General features: G+C 27.1%; 1 protein-coding gene across 8 annotated transcripts in view; it reads left to right on the top strand.

Annotated features, from left to right (window-relative positions):
* LOC107168177 (uncharacterized) overlaps positions 1 to 15,365 on the top strand; it is a 213,107-nt gene that overhangs the window by 43,457 nt on the left and 154,285 nt on the right. For 3 of the 8 annotated variants that reach the window (XM_089222101.1, XM_089222105.1, XM_089222102.1), the window contains one exon: positions 10,937 to 11,011. The exons of the other annotated variants lie outside the window; for them this stretch is intronic. The gene's annotated coding sequence lies outside the window, so the exon portion shown is untranslated. The remainder of the gene's footprint in view (positions 1 to 10,936; positions 11,012 to 15,365) is intronic. 8 annotated transcript variants of the gene reach the window in all.

A 15,365-nucleotide genomic window follows, 5' to 3' on the forward strand; every position in this document is an offset into this window, starting at 1 on the left:
ATCTATGTAGCTATAACTCACCTGAAAATTAAAATATAGATAAAAACCTAAGAGTTGTTCTCCAGTATAATATTCGAAACTTCAAGTATGATGATGGTCAAATCGCTCTATTATTTTGAGGGCACCAATACAATAAGATTGGTTTGGTTTTCGTTTAAAATAGATAGATATATACACACACACACGTCAATATGTTTGTGGTGACTCAAATTAGCATATAATAACCTTAGAAAATTACACCAATATTATATTACAATTTTTCACATCCGTTTGTAGTGGATTCATCTTCATGGATTTCGATAAACATTGAATGTTGAAATAATTGAATTCACTAAAACAAAGAGTAATAATATTTTCGTATAATATAATTGTGTATAGGTATTGACTAAACGGACACGTGACGTATACACGAATTTGAGATTTTTAGTTGATCGATTGTCAGAAACATTTAAATAATATATTTGCAGCTCTAAGTTGTATAAGGGAGTGCAAAACGTCATCTGATGAGTTATTATTAGATTGGAATAAAAAATATCAAGTAAAAAAATATGAGCGTAAACAATTAAAAAAGAAAAAAATGGTTTTATTAATTTAAAATCCTGAGTAGAACAAGTTTTGGAAGACCTTTTCTTTGCTTGTGTGCGTTCTATAAGGTTGTTAAAAACGGTGTTTATTATTAAACAATCTACATAAATACATATCATTAACATTTTTTTTCAGTGAATAAATCTCGATGTTTTAAAACATAAGTAATACATTCTAAAAAATGAATACCTAAAACAAAATATAAAATTTCAGTATAAATGCATTATATTCTATAATGCACCTAACTTAATATACATTACAATAAACAATTAAAAAATCATTAACTCAGCCAATCATAAAGAAAAAATAATTGTATGATTTGTATATTTTAGCAGCAATAATTGATATGGAATTGTATTGCAAAATATAATATACTATAGTACGACGGATCAAAATCTTCGTTTATATATACGTAATAATTTAACTTAACCGGAGTGAAATAAACAAGTAGCGTACAATATAATGGCATGTTGAGTGCTGTATAAAGTTCAATAATATTAATATTAATGGTATAACCTAGAGTATAATATATTAATATACACAAATAAATGCATATTGTATAGGTACTGCAACGATGAGACACTCGTAATATTATTACTAATATTAATAATAGTAATAGTAATAGTGATCAGTTATCGCGAAGAACCGTCTCGAGAAATAATATTAATAACCACCCACCATGCGCAGCAACAAGTATTCTGGGACCCGAATAATGTTTTACAATTGTACATACCTTAACTGCAGGTTATTCGTATCTTCTTATCTATGTCCTATTTAATGTATACACACACACACACTTTCGTCTATTATGTATGTGTTAAACGCATTACGAATTCGTTGTAATACATGTTTTATACAGAGTGATTGATTTGTAAGCATTGCTCACCGAGTTTTTTAAATTCGTCAAAGCAGTTTGTATATACCTACTCAAGAATTGTCATGCGGTATCTCTTAAACTCGTTTTGTTTTTCAAACGTTAAACTTTCTCTCTTTTTTTACTGTAAATCAGTAAGTGGATATTTTTTTCTTAAAATTACATAGTATATCTAAATCAAAATTGAAATTAATATTTTTGAGTTATTTAACTTTGGATAATTTATAGATCCACTACAATGGGTTTGGTAAGACAAGGAAGTTATGGGGATTTGAAAATTTTAGTAGATAACATTTAATATTCATCAACATTTTCAATTTGTGAAAATGGTCTAAGTATGATAAATACTAGATATCCAATATTAGATCTATTTTGTATTTATGTAAAACCATCTTTAAGTATAATCATCATCATTGGTTTAAACATTTTAATAACTGAATAACTCGTTCAAATTTTGAATTGGGAACAACCAAATTATAGTACAGGGAGCAATTTTTGAAAAACAGAAGCCCGATCATCACAGGACACTTTTTAAGAAGAACAATACAACATATCTTAAGAATTATAGAAAATGAGGTCTTGAAATATACAGTGTCCCTCGAGGATTTACCCACTGTGATATCTCACGAAATAATGGAGATATCGAAATTCTGGTTGTGTTAATAAGACACACAGGGATAAAAACTACAATTATTTCATACTTTAATTTATTTTAATGTAAGTTAAGAAATATATTTTTTTATTTAATTATTTTCAAAAAAATTGACTGTAACCATTTTGTAGAGTTTATTTTTCTGAAAATATTGACGTTTCAAAATTGTATTTTCATTAATTTTCTGATTTTTAATAATTGCGAATTATTTAACTCCGTTGTGTTATCAAACATGTGACAAACCGCATCGCCCGTATTTTCGTACGGCCAACGAACACTTTTGGTGTGCCTAGTTATATAATCATATTTTATTTCTTCAAAACTAGAAAAAATATTAAAAATCAGGAAATTAATGAAAATAAAATATTAAAACGTCAATATTTTCAGAAAAATAAACTCTACAAAATGGTTATAGTCATTTTTCTTGGAAATAATTAAATGAAAAACATATTTTTAAATTTTTTTTTACCAAAACATTAAAATAAATTTAAAAATGAAATAATTGTAGTTCTTTTCCCTGTGAGTCTTATAACAAAACCAGAATTTTGATATCTCAATTACTTCGTGAGATATCAAAACGGTTAAATCCTCGCAGGACACCCTGTATATTATTTGAAAATAAAAATCATAATTTAAATAAGTTGGCATTATTAAAGAGAAAGAAATGGAAGTGAGCGTTTGCCCGGTAAATAACCCTGTATACGGAGTGTTTCGGACAGCACGTACATCGCATCGATCAATGTCCGACGTAAATACGTGTGAGGATGTGACAAGCACATGATAGACCTGGAGCGTGTGTTCCGCCGGTCTGGCGCGCGTGTAATACCCACCAACCCATTCATCGACGTGTTGGCCGTGGACTTCCGGATAAATCCAGTCAGCGCATTTCTCTCTATATATCATTATACGCACAAGTATTCGTTTGGATAATATCGCCTTAGGCTCGCGAGTTAAAAGAAAACACGTTCCTACGGTACAAATTGTGCACAGAATGCATTTTTTACGCCGACGACTTGCACCAGCAGCATAACGATACACCCAAACCAATAGCTTTTCTCCTCAGTGGGCACTCACGGTCGTTCTACACTCGTAAATTGTATTAATACATTACTATTGATTTAGTTTTTTTCTTTTTTTGCGAGTTTTTTAATTTAAAAATTTTCATTTTCGTAAATTACATCTATTATATTTGATAAACAACACTTTATGTAGGAAAACGGATAATTCTGTTTCAATATTAGAACGATTAGATAATTTATGAGCACTATGCGTATATTTTCGGGCTGGATACCAAACTTTTTCTGACTGATTTAGCGTAACCGATTTTTATCACCATATAGAAACGCAAATCAACAATAAAATCTTATTACGTATGATTCCTCGATTTTCCTTTCAGTGGAAAAATATCGAGTACCATGTTACTTATTTAACTAATGATCTTTTTTTTTTCATTAGTTTGATTGAAGTAATATACTAAATTTAATTTATTAGTTATTTTTCATTATTTTTTAAAGCATTTTATTTGGTTTTCTTTTGAATAATATTATTATAAGCAACTGATTTTGTACATTTATTATTGTATTTTAAATCTCATTAGTTGTATCTATTTTATGATCATCTTTAACATATTTTGAAAAATATGAAGTAGCTAGGTACATCTTTTAAAATTTTCTAAATGCAATATGTAGTCGAATTTTATTAGAGCTTTATTTCACGTTAAACTGCATTGAATATAATTTACACTTCACGGCTTTATAATAATTTATGTACCTACGTGCAAGTGATATTTTTTTTTCTAAAAATAAAATCTTCAAAAATAAAATTCATCTCTGTTCAATTGGCTTTCGAAACTCTTCGCGACGAAGTAACAGTCGTGACCAATCAGTGAAAAACGGACGAAGGTTGCACCTTTACGCATTTGAATAATCAGTCGAATCTAATTACTATGATAGTACCTAATTGACTGGTTTACAAACAAAAATTTAGTTTAAACATACCTAATTATAATTAATAAATAAATATAATTATAACATACCCGTTTGATTGAAAGTGAAATACTAAAATTAGAACAGTGTTTTTCGGTAAACGAAGCCCTAAAAAAGTAAAAAGGATAAAATAGTATAACGACTATACAATTACTTTTGAGAATTCCATCCCAAGCTAAGTAATCATGGACAGTTATAGTGGCTTGACACGTCTTAAATTATAATAGATTACAATTTTTTAAATTTATTATTCTCACTTAATACGTATTTTTTTATCATTTAAAATTCTGAGTGAAGTGAAGAATGTTTTATTGATTTTACAATGATGTTTGTTCTGAACATTTATTTTTGTATCTTGAGATACTTTTCTAGTAAAAAAAAAATACTCCGGTCATAAACTTCGAAGGAAGTTTTTAGTAGTAAATTGGACCGTATTGGTGCTTTTGTAAGGTCAAAATTGAAATTGTTCAGTTTGTGTTATTAAAATAATTGGGAATTACAAAAAATAAAAAGTACGAACATGTGATAACATATTTTAATATTTTTAAAGAAATATCTGATTGCATTAATTCTATTAGATTCCTTTACTCAGGATCATTTTTAAACGCATAGGTAGGTACAATGATGTATCACTGAATTCAAGTTAAACACATCCATTATAAAAATGACATACTCAATAATGAGCTACATACTCGATAAACGATCGCTATTAATTGGGTGCTGTTTAAAATTGTATGTGAAAATTGCGACTTGAGCACATTTTATACTTGTTATGTAATCTCATTTTAAGACATAGGACTGGTAATATGATTGTACTGATAATGGTTTGGTAATAATAATAAAATATTGCGTGTTTGTCGTTTATCCATTAAAATAAAATAATTTAAAATTAGTATCTTATAAGTTATAACTATAAATAGTGATATAATAATATAGAAAATAACTAAAAATAAGTATCTGGTTAAAAAGTGTGTGATAAAAAATGTATTACTAAAAATGTGTACAGTTAGCTATGTACTTACAATACTTTAAAAATTAATTATTGTATTTACAATAATATATATATATATATATATAAGATAATTCCCATACCGTCTGAGTAATTTTTTAGTTGTTTACCGTCTATAATATATTTTTTCTTGTGCCTATATTTGCATGTTCTTTGTCCAATATTTTGCTTTTTGTTCCATGATTTTTCAAATTGATATTATAAAAAAATTAAGTCAAGGACACAATTCGTTCAAAAGGTTCGTTACACTGTCCTGTGTGCTGACTCAAATATAGGCACAATTCATAAATGTCTGGTTCGCAATTTACGTCGTTTCTTATTGTTGTAAGTAATTATGGATTTTAATATTTATTATATATAATCTATATATTATAATTTAATTGAAGGTCAATATGATTCTCATTACAATTGTATAAATTCATCGTACAAGAGATATTATTTTATTTTATGTATAGGTGAGATGTTAGCTGACACCTACAATACTGTTAACGATATCTTAACTGGCTACCGTGATATTGTGTAAAAGTCTAACGCGTGATCGTTCTACGTTTTCTGTTTGTATCGGTTTATTTCGTTACACCACACATTTTGCAATAACTTTTCTGCTGTATACATGTATATATATATATATATATATATATTTTAATCTTGTTTCTGTATACACAATTTTCATGAAAAGAAAGAAATGCATCAAACTTTTAATACATTTCAGTATCTCACGAATGTTTTACACTCGTTCTCGTACGATATTATAGGAAACACGACAATACCGCAACAACACTCGTGGATATTGTTCCGAATATAATAAATTATTTGAATTGATATTAAATTGTTGTTATCGTCTTAGATAATGAATTATCTCGAGTTTCAAACGTATTCTTTTCATTAGATATACATTTCGTACGATTCCGTTCCAGTGAAATTTCGAACGAATTATATAGGTATATATTTTATTTCGGAAACTAACGAGTTACACGCGTTCCTAAGTCGAATAATATTTGTTTTTCAAGCTGACGGTACTTTTTGTCGGATTGCGCTCTAAGTTGCAACTTTCAACATTTTATTAACATGTTTGCTCTTTTCACATCACTTTATTGCTTCCGCTTCGAAGCGAATTCATATTTTAAGGACAATCTAATAATAATAATGTCTGTCCATGATGTATATTATAATACTTAAGTTTCTGTAGATCCCGTGTTTCCTCGGAAAAAAAATAAACAAATATAAGATACGGCATTATATCTGTGAATTTCGATTTTATTGTACCTATACCTTAATTCATGTATTAAGCATATTTTTGAATGTGGTAAAACCATTCTGATCTTTCACGACAGATCTTTAAGAACATGCAGTCTCTGGAATTTTCGTCAAAATCGATAAAGTAATTTTTGAGCTTACAGGCAACTAACATAAGGTAGAAAAATAATTGTATTAATTAACTCTCATATTATCTGACATCTGATAAAATTACTTTATTAAAAGCCACAATTACGACAATTGTATGTATATTTTTACCCCATATTCCATAGGAGAAGTATTGGCAACATAGTTCCTTCTCCGGTCCTCGATACCATAGAAAAAAAAATCCCATATTCCCGTGTAACCAATGGCAACCACTTATATGAAAAAAAAAATATATATTTATACTAATACCTACGATTATTGTTATAATTTGTACCTAAACCAATGGAAACTATTTTTGCGTTATTTTATTGTAAAATACACCTGAACCACTATCCTTAATTTCAATATTATACGTTTTAAGGTTTTTGAGAATTAACAATCGACAAGTGTATGAGAGAGCGGTATTTGGGATTTTATTCATCATGTAAGTATGTAGAACGTTCTGTTGAATATATTGCATAATAATATTTATTTATTTTTTATTAAAGAAATAACTTTCGACAACTTGGCCATTAGGATAAGATACATTTTTTTTTTTTGAAAGGTGTTACACAATAATAAAGGAAAAGTTTAATAACAATAACAATAAATGTTTAAATTATATCATAATAATAATAATAATAATAATAATAATAATAAGGTTGTGTTTTATTTTTTTTTAAATGATTAAATAAGTTTGTCCAGTCCTGTCTCCTGAAGAAACACGAATATGATTGGTGATTGCAGAGAAGGTCCTAGTATATCGTATAAATCGCTAGATAGATTATTGCGATTTCTTGCATAATAATATTGTATCTGTGTTAGTGCATGCGATGATAAATAAAAATATTCTTTTTTATAATTCTAATTAGTAATATTATCAACTCGTTAATTTGGTCTGTTATGTATATAAGTTAGGCTGAATCTATAATATCGAGGATGTTTAGGGAATATCATCATAATGAAGTCGAGTACAAATCAAGTCTCAAAACATTTAATGTCTTTCCTACTGAGAACGGAACTGCCGCAAAAGAGCAGCAGCAGTAGTCGTTTCGAATCAGTAAAATAAATACAATTAAAAATGTTTTATTCTCCCTGGTACTTCACTTTTTGTACAAATTAATTAATTTACGACTTAATTTTGAATATTTGACTTACTATATATTTTCGTTTAAAATCACATCATGACGTGTACGTTCTTGTACATTATACACGTTTACCCGTGTTAGGTGTTTTATACAAATAATAAACTGCTTTTAACACTGATTTTTTTTTGCACGCGTTTCAATTTTTTAAACCAATTATGAAGATTAAAATGTCGTAAAATAATATTTTAATACGCGTACGTGCTATTAACATATTATACATATTTGCATGCATTAACATCAATTATTAAGTCGACATAATGCCGCGTGGGAGTAGATTTAGACGAATCGCTATAAATCCCAAGTCTCAAACTATGACAGGATTTTAATGCTTTGGATTTGACCGCAGTCATTTGATTTTAAAATATGTAATTCAACTCTGGATTTTTTTGTATATTTTTACGGAATTTAATTCACACGTAGTCGCAATTATACATAGTAACAAACGGTATTATTTTCGAAAGTTATGGTCTTGAACGTTATAAGTAGATATTATTTTTTTTAAACGGTCACCCCCGACATGCATATTGTTCACCCAATGTCGCCGATATTAATATTAACTTCTTCTAAATTTTGGTGTATCTGTAACAATAATTGTATTAATCAAGAAAAGAATATAGTTGTGACTTCACCACTCTTCTACCTGATTGGATCAGGTGGATATTTTTTTGAATGGCTACATAATAGCAATTAGATTTTGAGCTACTTATGTTTTGTATGTGAATGAGATTATATAGTTTTTTGGGTGTGAGGAGTAGTCTCTCGAAAGTTGTGTAGAGTCGTGCTTGATTTGATTAAAAAATTCAACCCAGACGGTACTTAAGAGTTAAAAAGCGTAATTTTTGGAAATTCCTGTCGTTTTTCAAAACATTTGAGAAAAATTTTGAAGTATAGAAAAACGGAAACGTTTATGTAATGACTTTTATTAAGAAGAAATAGATTTTATTTTATGTCAAAATTAAGAAAACCTGTTCTAGTGTATCTAATTTCGAAAATTTATCTTAACATTAATCAGGTATTAAATATTTACAATTTTTTTTGTTCCGACTTCATGAGTGAAACAGAATATCAATAATTTATATCTCTTTCATTTTTTTCTTATACTACTCTCAATATTTTTTTTGAAGATGCTGAAATTTTAAACATTGCAGTTGTGCAATATTTTTTTTATAGATTGTAGTATATTTTTTAATTGTCATTAAGTGAGAAGGAGTAAATATATTTCAATAATATCGTCCTTTTATCCATTTCCTTTATTTTTTATTTATATATTATGTTCTCGTATTACGAAACATAAAAATGTATTTTATTAAAGTAGGTAGCTAATTTTAAAAACTGATTGGGTAGGTTATTACTATATAATATAGCTACTTACTAAATACATTGATTATATTTTATGGTTTTAGATAATACAATTAATAATATGTTAAATATTTAACGTGTTATAAACACATTTTCATCATAATATTATTATATAAAAGTATATTATACATTATAGTGCTTTACACAAATAATGAAAAAGTTTAAAACATATTATTAGATAATTTTTATATTTAAAATTATAGACTGGGAAAAATGAAATGTAGAGTGTTCCTTAGCCGCAATATAGCGCTATTCTGATTTTAAACAATATCTTATCTTAATATTAAAATAATATTAATAATGATCCTATGCCTATTATGTATTATGTTATTTATTATTATTATTATTATTATTATTATTTTTTATTTGAATTAAGGCTTTAACTACTAATAAGGTTATAAGTCTAGTACTGTGTAAGGGGGAATGGTTGTTGGAACACGTTTTGTATATCTACCAAGGATTTGTTCGCATGTTGAGCATGCGACCAAGCCACGTTAATACTTAATTATAATAGGAATCTAAGAATTTTATTTTAATATCATTTTGAATTACATACTATCCTAATTTATTCATTTTACAAACTATGATGGTACTTATCTATATTTTGTTTGCATTACAATTGATGCAATTTAAAATATTATGTATAAGTAATAATGACTAATGCATTTCAGTTACAGTATATTTGACATATTATCAAAAGGTTAAACAATTGTATTATTATCGTTTAAATTTTAGACCCAAATAGAATAATGGAAGTTCTTGCTGCAGCATTGATCTTATTTCGTAAATTGTTAAATTTAGTCGAATTGTGTGGTTAACAAGCAAATCCCTTTGCGCTCCAGGTTACTATACTTTGAAGTAACCACACTATACACGCATGGTATACTTTTATTATTTTACGAGTTCTCTAACTTTCTATTATACTACTGCAGAATATAACTATATGCGGTGGTTTCCACACGAACAAATACTATTAAATTCGGAATCAATATTGAAGTACTAATGGCCAAATTTATTAAATAGATAGGATATTTTTGATATTTGCAAACGATTTGGGGTTTGATCGAACATTAAATAATATAAAAAAATATAAATATATGATTATCAATCACGACGCACGTTATAGAGTATAATAGAAAAAGCGGATAAATGAAAAATTGATATAAGTTAAATATATGAAAAAAATTATAAAAATTATATAGGTAGATACCTCTTAAATAATTTCAGATTCACTTGTGTATAAAAATTATTTTTAAATTACCCCAAAAAAATATTTAGAAAAAAGTTATCTTGATTCAAATTATAAAAAATAAACAACGTGACTTTATTATCATTAACATTTTTTATTTTGAATTTTTCTAAAAAAAATGTTCATATAATTTTTAAATTTTTATTTTCAGTTTAAAAAAATTAAACAAACATTTTTATAATGTCGTGTCGTTACATTGCTAGCTGAAAAAGGTTTTTAATTATATTTAACACAATTTAAAATGATGTTTAAAAAAAGTTGTTTCATTTGTCATATCATTCTGCTAAACCCCGTAAATGTAGTAACATTATTATAATACATAAAAAATATATAAATATATATTGTTTCGCACAGGCAACGAGGTTATTTATTAGTTTTTAATAGTTGAATGTTAAGACGTCAACATCTAAGGTTATTAGCCAGCCTAGTTTTAGTTTAAACATGATGTACTCGTATATAGGTTGTATAGGTAAAATAAAAAAACACATTGTTTACTGTTATTTATAATTTTTTGCTTAAGCTTATATTTAAAAAATTAAATATTAAGTGTTTTCTTCGTTCAGTGCTTGTTGGATTGAGGATAAAAAAAATTTGATGGTTTTAAAATGTTTTCTATTTAAATCAATAACTATAAACCTACATAATTATGTACAATATATATATTTTTTAAACAATTCTATGTATTTTAATAGGTTCACTTTCTTATTCTTGGACAACGGTATAAACTCGGTTACAACTACTCAATAGACATTAATATACAGTTACCGGTACGTAAACTTATTCCTTCGGAAATAAATGTATTTTAATCTGCGTTATAGAATATAGTTTATTTAGTATCAAACTATAATAATCAAGTATCAGATGGATGTGCACATTTTAATTATATCTATATTATTTTGTTATGCATTGCATTGTTTTGGTACAGTTCAGCTAGTAAATCATATAGGAATAAATTATTATAATTTATAACTTAGATGGGTAATAGGTAATAATAATCATTTAAAGTTAATATTACATAAAGTTATCGTGTAAGAAAAACAACAGCTAGGAACTAATAAACAACGAGAAAAACGAGGGGTATATGTATATTTAGAAAAATAGCATAATTTAAGACGTATACACTATACAACGTGATTATCTAAAACGTAATTTACTTAATTATATCCTAAACATTTTTTTACATAATCTTAATAATTTGTCATCAAAATATATTTTTGATGGAAAATCATATTATTTTCTATCGTTATTACTTGTTATTACAATAAATAATGAACGATAAGTTGGAAACTATATCTACGCGCTGCCTTCGTTTATGTGAAATACAACGACTTATTATTATTAAGAAATATTAGTACCTGCTATCATATGTGACTATACAGGGTGATTTTTTTTATCGAAGAACACTCATTATTTAAAAAAAGTATTGACTTTTTTCAAAATATTTTTTTACATAGTTTCAAGTTGTTAAAAAACAAACGTTTTTATTGAAAAAATATTTTTTTAAATATTTTTTTATCCTTATCATTTTTTAAGTTTTTTACTTTTTTGAATTACAACAAAGAGTTTTAATTTCATATTTCAAAGCAGAATAATTTTCTAAGTATTTTTATACATAAAAATTGAATTTAGGACGAGTAGTTTATGAGTTATAAGTATTTAAAGTTTAGTAAAGCGGAGTAGTGGACAAACATTTTGCGGGGTAACCCCGTACCACTCCACTCTACAAATCTATAATTTCAATACTTATAACTCATAAACTACTCGTCCTAAATTCGACTTTTATGAATCAAAATACTTAGAAAAATATTCTGCTTTGGAATATGATATTAAAACTCTATGTTGTCATTCAAAAAAGTAAAAACTTAAAACGGGTTATCTGGGAGTGAGTGGGAAGAGAGGTTAGATATGAGAAGGTTTGAATGATTAATAGTTTAGAAAACATAACTTTTGGCAGTGATTTGACGCAATTTCGGAGATAGTTGGAATTTTCAAGTCATTGTGAAGATTGAGGTTTTTGACATACCAGGGAGAGTTGGTTAAGAGTCGGAAATTTATATCGAAACCGACGTTGGGTGGTTTGATCAATGTAAACTAAAAAATCTTAAGGTACACTTGAAAACTTTCAAGCTGATTTTAAAAATAATACCACCAGCATACATATAGATCGGAAATGATTTGTATTCATTAATACAGATCTTAATGATATTCTAGGTTATTAAAACGTGTATTGATACATTTTAAAATCACACTATTAAGAATTAATAGAAATGGATACATATCTTGCAGTCATAGATCCTAATGACAGTTCAATATTAACGAGGTGTCAATATAATATAACTTAATATTGTCGCTAATGGGTTTTATATTCGTATTACTAACAAGAATTTAGAATTTTTAGAATAATATGAGAAAATACAATTTCCTTAAGTATATCAGTTTTGTTTAAAGTGTACAATGAGTAGAGCCGAACTATGTTAAGACATTTTCAATTACAACAAAGGCATACAGTTCTAGCCTAAACCAGAAATTTTGCATATTTTTCATAAGATATTTGAATATATTATGTGATTAGTTACGAGTGATCTATGGTTGGAGGCAATATAATTTATCATAACAACATATGATAACAATAATGTAAGTCGCGCATGACGTATGCGACCATTGGCGGTAGCGAAAGAGGTGGAGAGATAATGCATATCTCATTCGTGCGCGACCGGGTGGTGTATAGGACGAGTAAGAAGAAGAGGAAGATGTTTTAGAATCGGTTATTTTATCCTACTGATAATATAGTAACATTTATTCCATTGTTTGGATTACAAAGCGATGATAATAATAATATAACATTATAACATAATAATATAATAATATCGCTATACGTAATATCGGGGACAGAATGTTGAAATTTTTAACAATCGTTCTAGTCTTTCAATGTAGTGGTGCGTGCATGTAATCGCAAAGACGTTCTTAATTCGGTTCAAACATCTCGTTCTCGACAAAATTGACATTACCTATATGAGCTTAAGTCGCCTTAGTACAAAAGCATGTACCATACGAAAAACAAGAAAAAACGTGTCTCGTCTTACAGGTCGCCCCAAGAGTAAAGTTTTATATTATTATTATTATACCTTAATATATTTTAATACCTAGAATTTTTTTTTTACAACGATACGAATTATGAAATAGTATAAATTCTTCTTACCAGTAGCTTCCTTGTATAAGACGAGGCTATCAAAAGGTAGTGATGGAAATGGAACTCACTTGAAGGAGTTGTATCTCGAATTTATATATTTATGATTTATGTATTTATAATAAAGTGTAACGACAACAGTAATATTCGACCTATTATCGAATTATGCTCGAATGTATAGTAAAAATGAGTATTATTTAAGAAAATTAATTTGAGAGTTTAAAGAGTATTTTAGATGTTTATTAAAAAATTTTAGCATCCCACTTTGATTGAGCTTCAGATAGGTCGATATTGGTTCTCTTTTTGGAAGAAATTTTCGTGATAATTAAAAATGTCATAGCATTTTCCTGAATTTCTTACCATACAAATAAACCAGAAAAATTACTCCACTCATTAATTCCACTTTAGATACTTCTGATTAATAAAATAATTGTTTAAAATCTGATTTTTGTTGATCAAATTACTCTAAATTAAATTCTGCTTTGGAATATGCAACGGATATTATCTAAGCAAGTCAAAATCTTTAAAAATATTATAAAATATACTTATTTTTTTATTTATATAAAAATGATTTTGGATTTGATTAAAAAATCGTGTAAAACATATTTTCGAAATATTTGTGTTTCTTATGAAACAATGATTGCCTCCGTGTTGTACAAAGATAACCAAAAATTTAACTTAGCTAGATTATATTTCATCATCTACATTACTGAATGTTTATTGAAATGTAACCTAGATAGATAATACATAATAGATAATATGCCTATACCTTAAGCTATATTTATCTTTAATCTAGATAGAAACCGTATAGTTTAAAACTATTACATTTGTAAAATACTATTGTATATCAAATAATTGTAAATATAATTTTACAAATACAATTATTATAATTATTATACGTAATATAAAAATTTCAAATTTTACACTCGAATAGGTATATATTAAACTAAATTACGTGTATACCTATTAAATCCGATTAACTATCGATCAAAATAACTTAGAGAAAATCGAGTAAAAAATATAAACATGCGAGAGGCAATACCTACCATACAAAATTGAACATCTCATTCCTCATGACATAAAATTCAAATTATTTATATAAAAATAAAGTTTGAAATCTAGTCATTGAAAGTTGTTTAGTTAATTTAACTCAGATAACCTCGGAGTAGATAAAGATAAAAAGAGATTTTTATTTAGATAATGTACAACACTGCACCTTTTATCTTGACCCTTCAATTGTTTTTAAGTTGTGTCTGAAAGGTATAACTCAAAAATACATCAGATGAATTTATTTTTGATTCCAATTGATTTGAGTTATCGAGACTCGACTGTGACTGATCTATAATTGTTTCCTAAACATAAACTCGGTGGCCGAAAGCCATGTGTATTTTTTAATATTCAGTGGGACACATAGCCAAATGGAAAAATGTATATTTAAATCCTTTATTAGTCGTGACTTGGGTTCCAATGCATTTAAAAACTTTGAACATTGTAATAATATTTAAGTTTGGTTTACCCAAAACATAATACATGGCATTCAAATAGGTAGGACTTTTTTTTTTATTGATCGAAACACTCGGCAGCTTTGGCCATTAGTCACAATTTAAGTAGGTGGGTATTTACAGTTATAATATATTTTTTTTTATACAGAACAAAAAAAAAAAGGTTGTATGTATATAAAAATAGTTTACATATTTTTTAGTAAAATTGTAGAAGCTTGTTGCTTTTAAAAATTGCATCACCTTTTCTGATTCTCCTCGATGTTAGGTCTCATTGCTACTATGTAGCCTGATTATTCGTCGATGTTGTTCGTATTTGAGACATTCAGGTACAATTTATTCTCCCATTTACACACAAGTTATGTGTAAGCAAGTATTTTAAAAACTTAACATTAAAAAAAAACCAACCATATATTTTTTACAAGCCAATAATAT

Source organism: Diuraphis noxia, unplaced genomic scaffold (assembly GCF_037042655.1).
Source record: "Diuraphis noxia isolate RWA-SAM2 unplaced genomic scaffold, SU_Dnox_SAM2 contig0003, whole genome shotgun sequence".
Lineage (NCBI taxonomy): Eukaryota > Metazoa > Arthropoda > Insecta > Hemiptera > Aphididae > Diuraphis > Diuraphis noxia.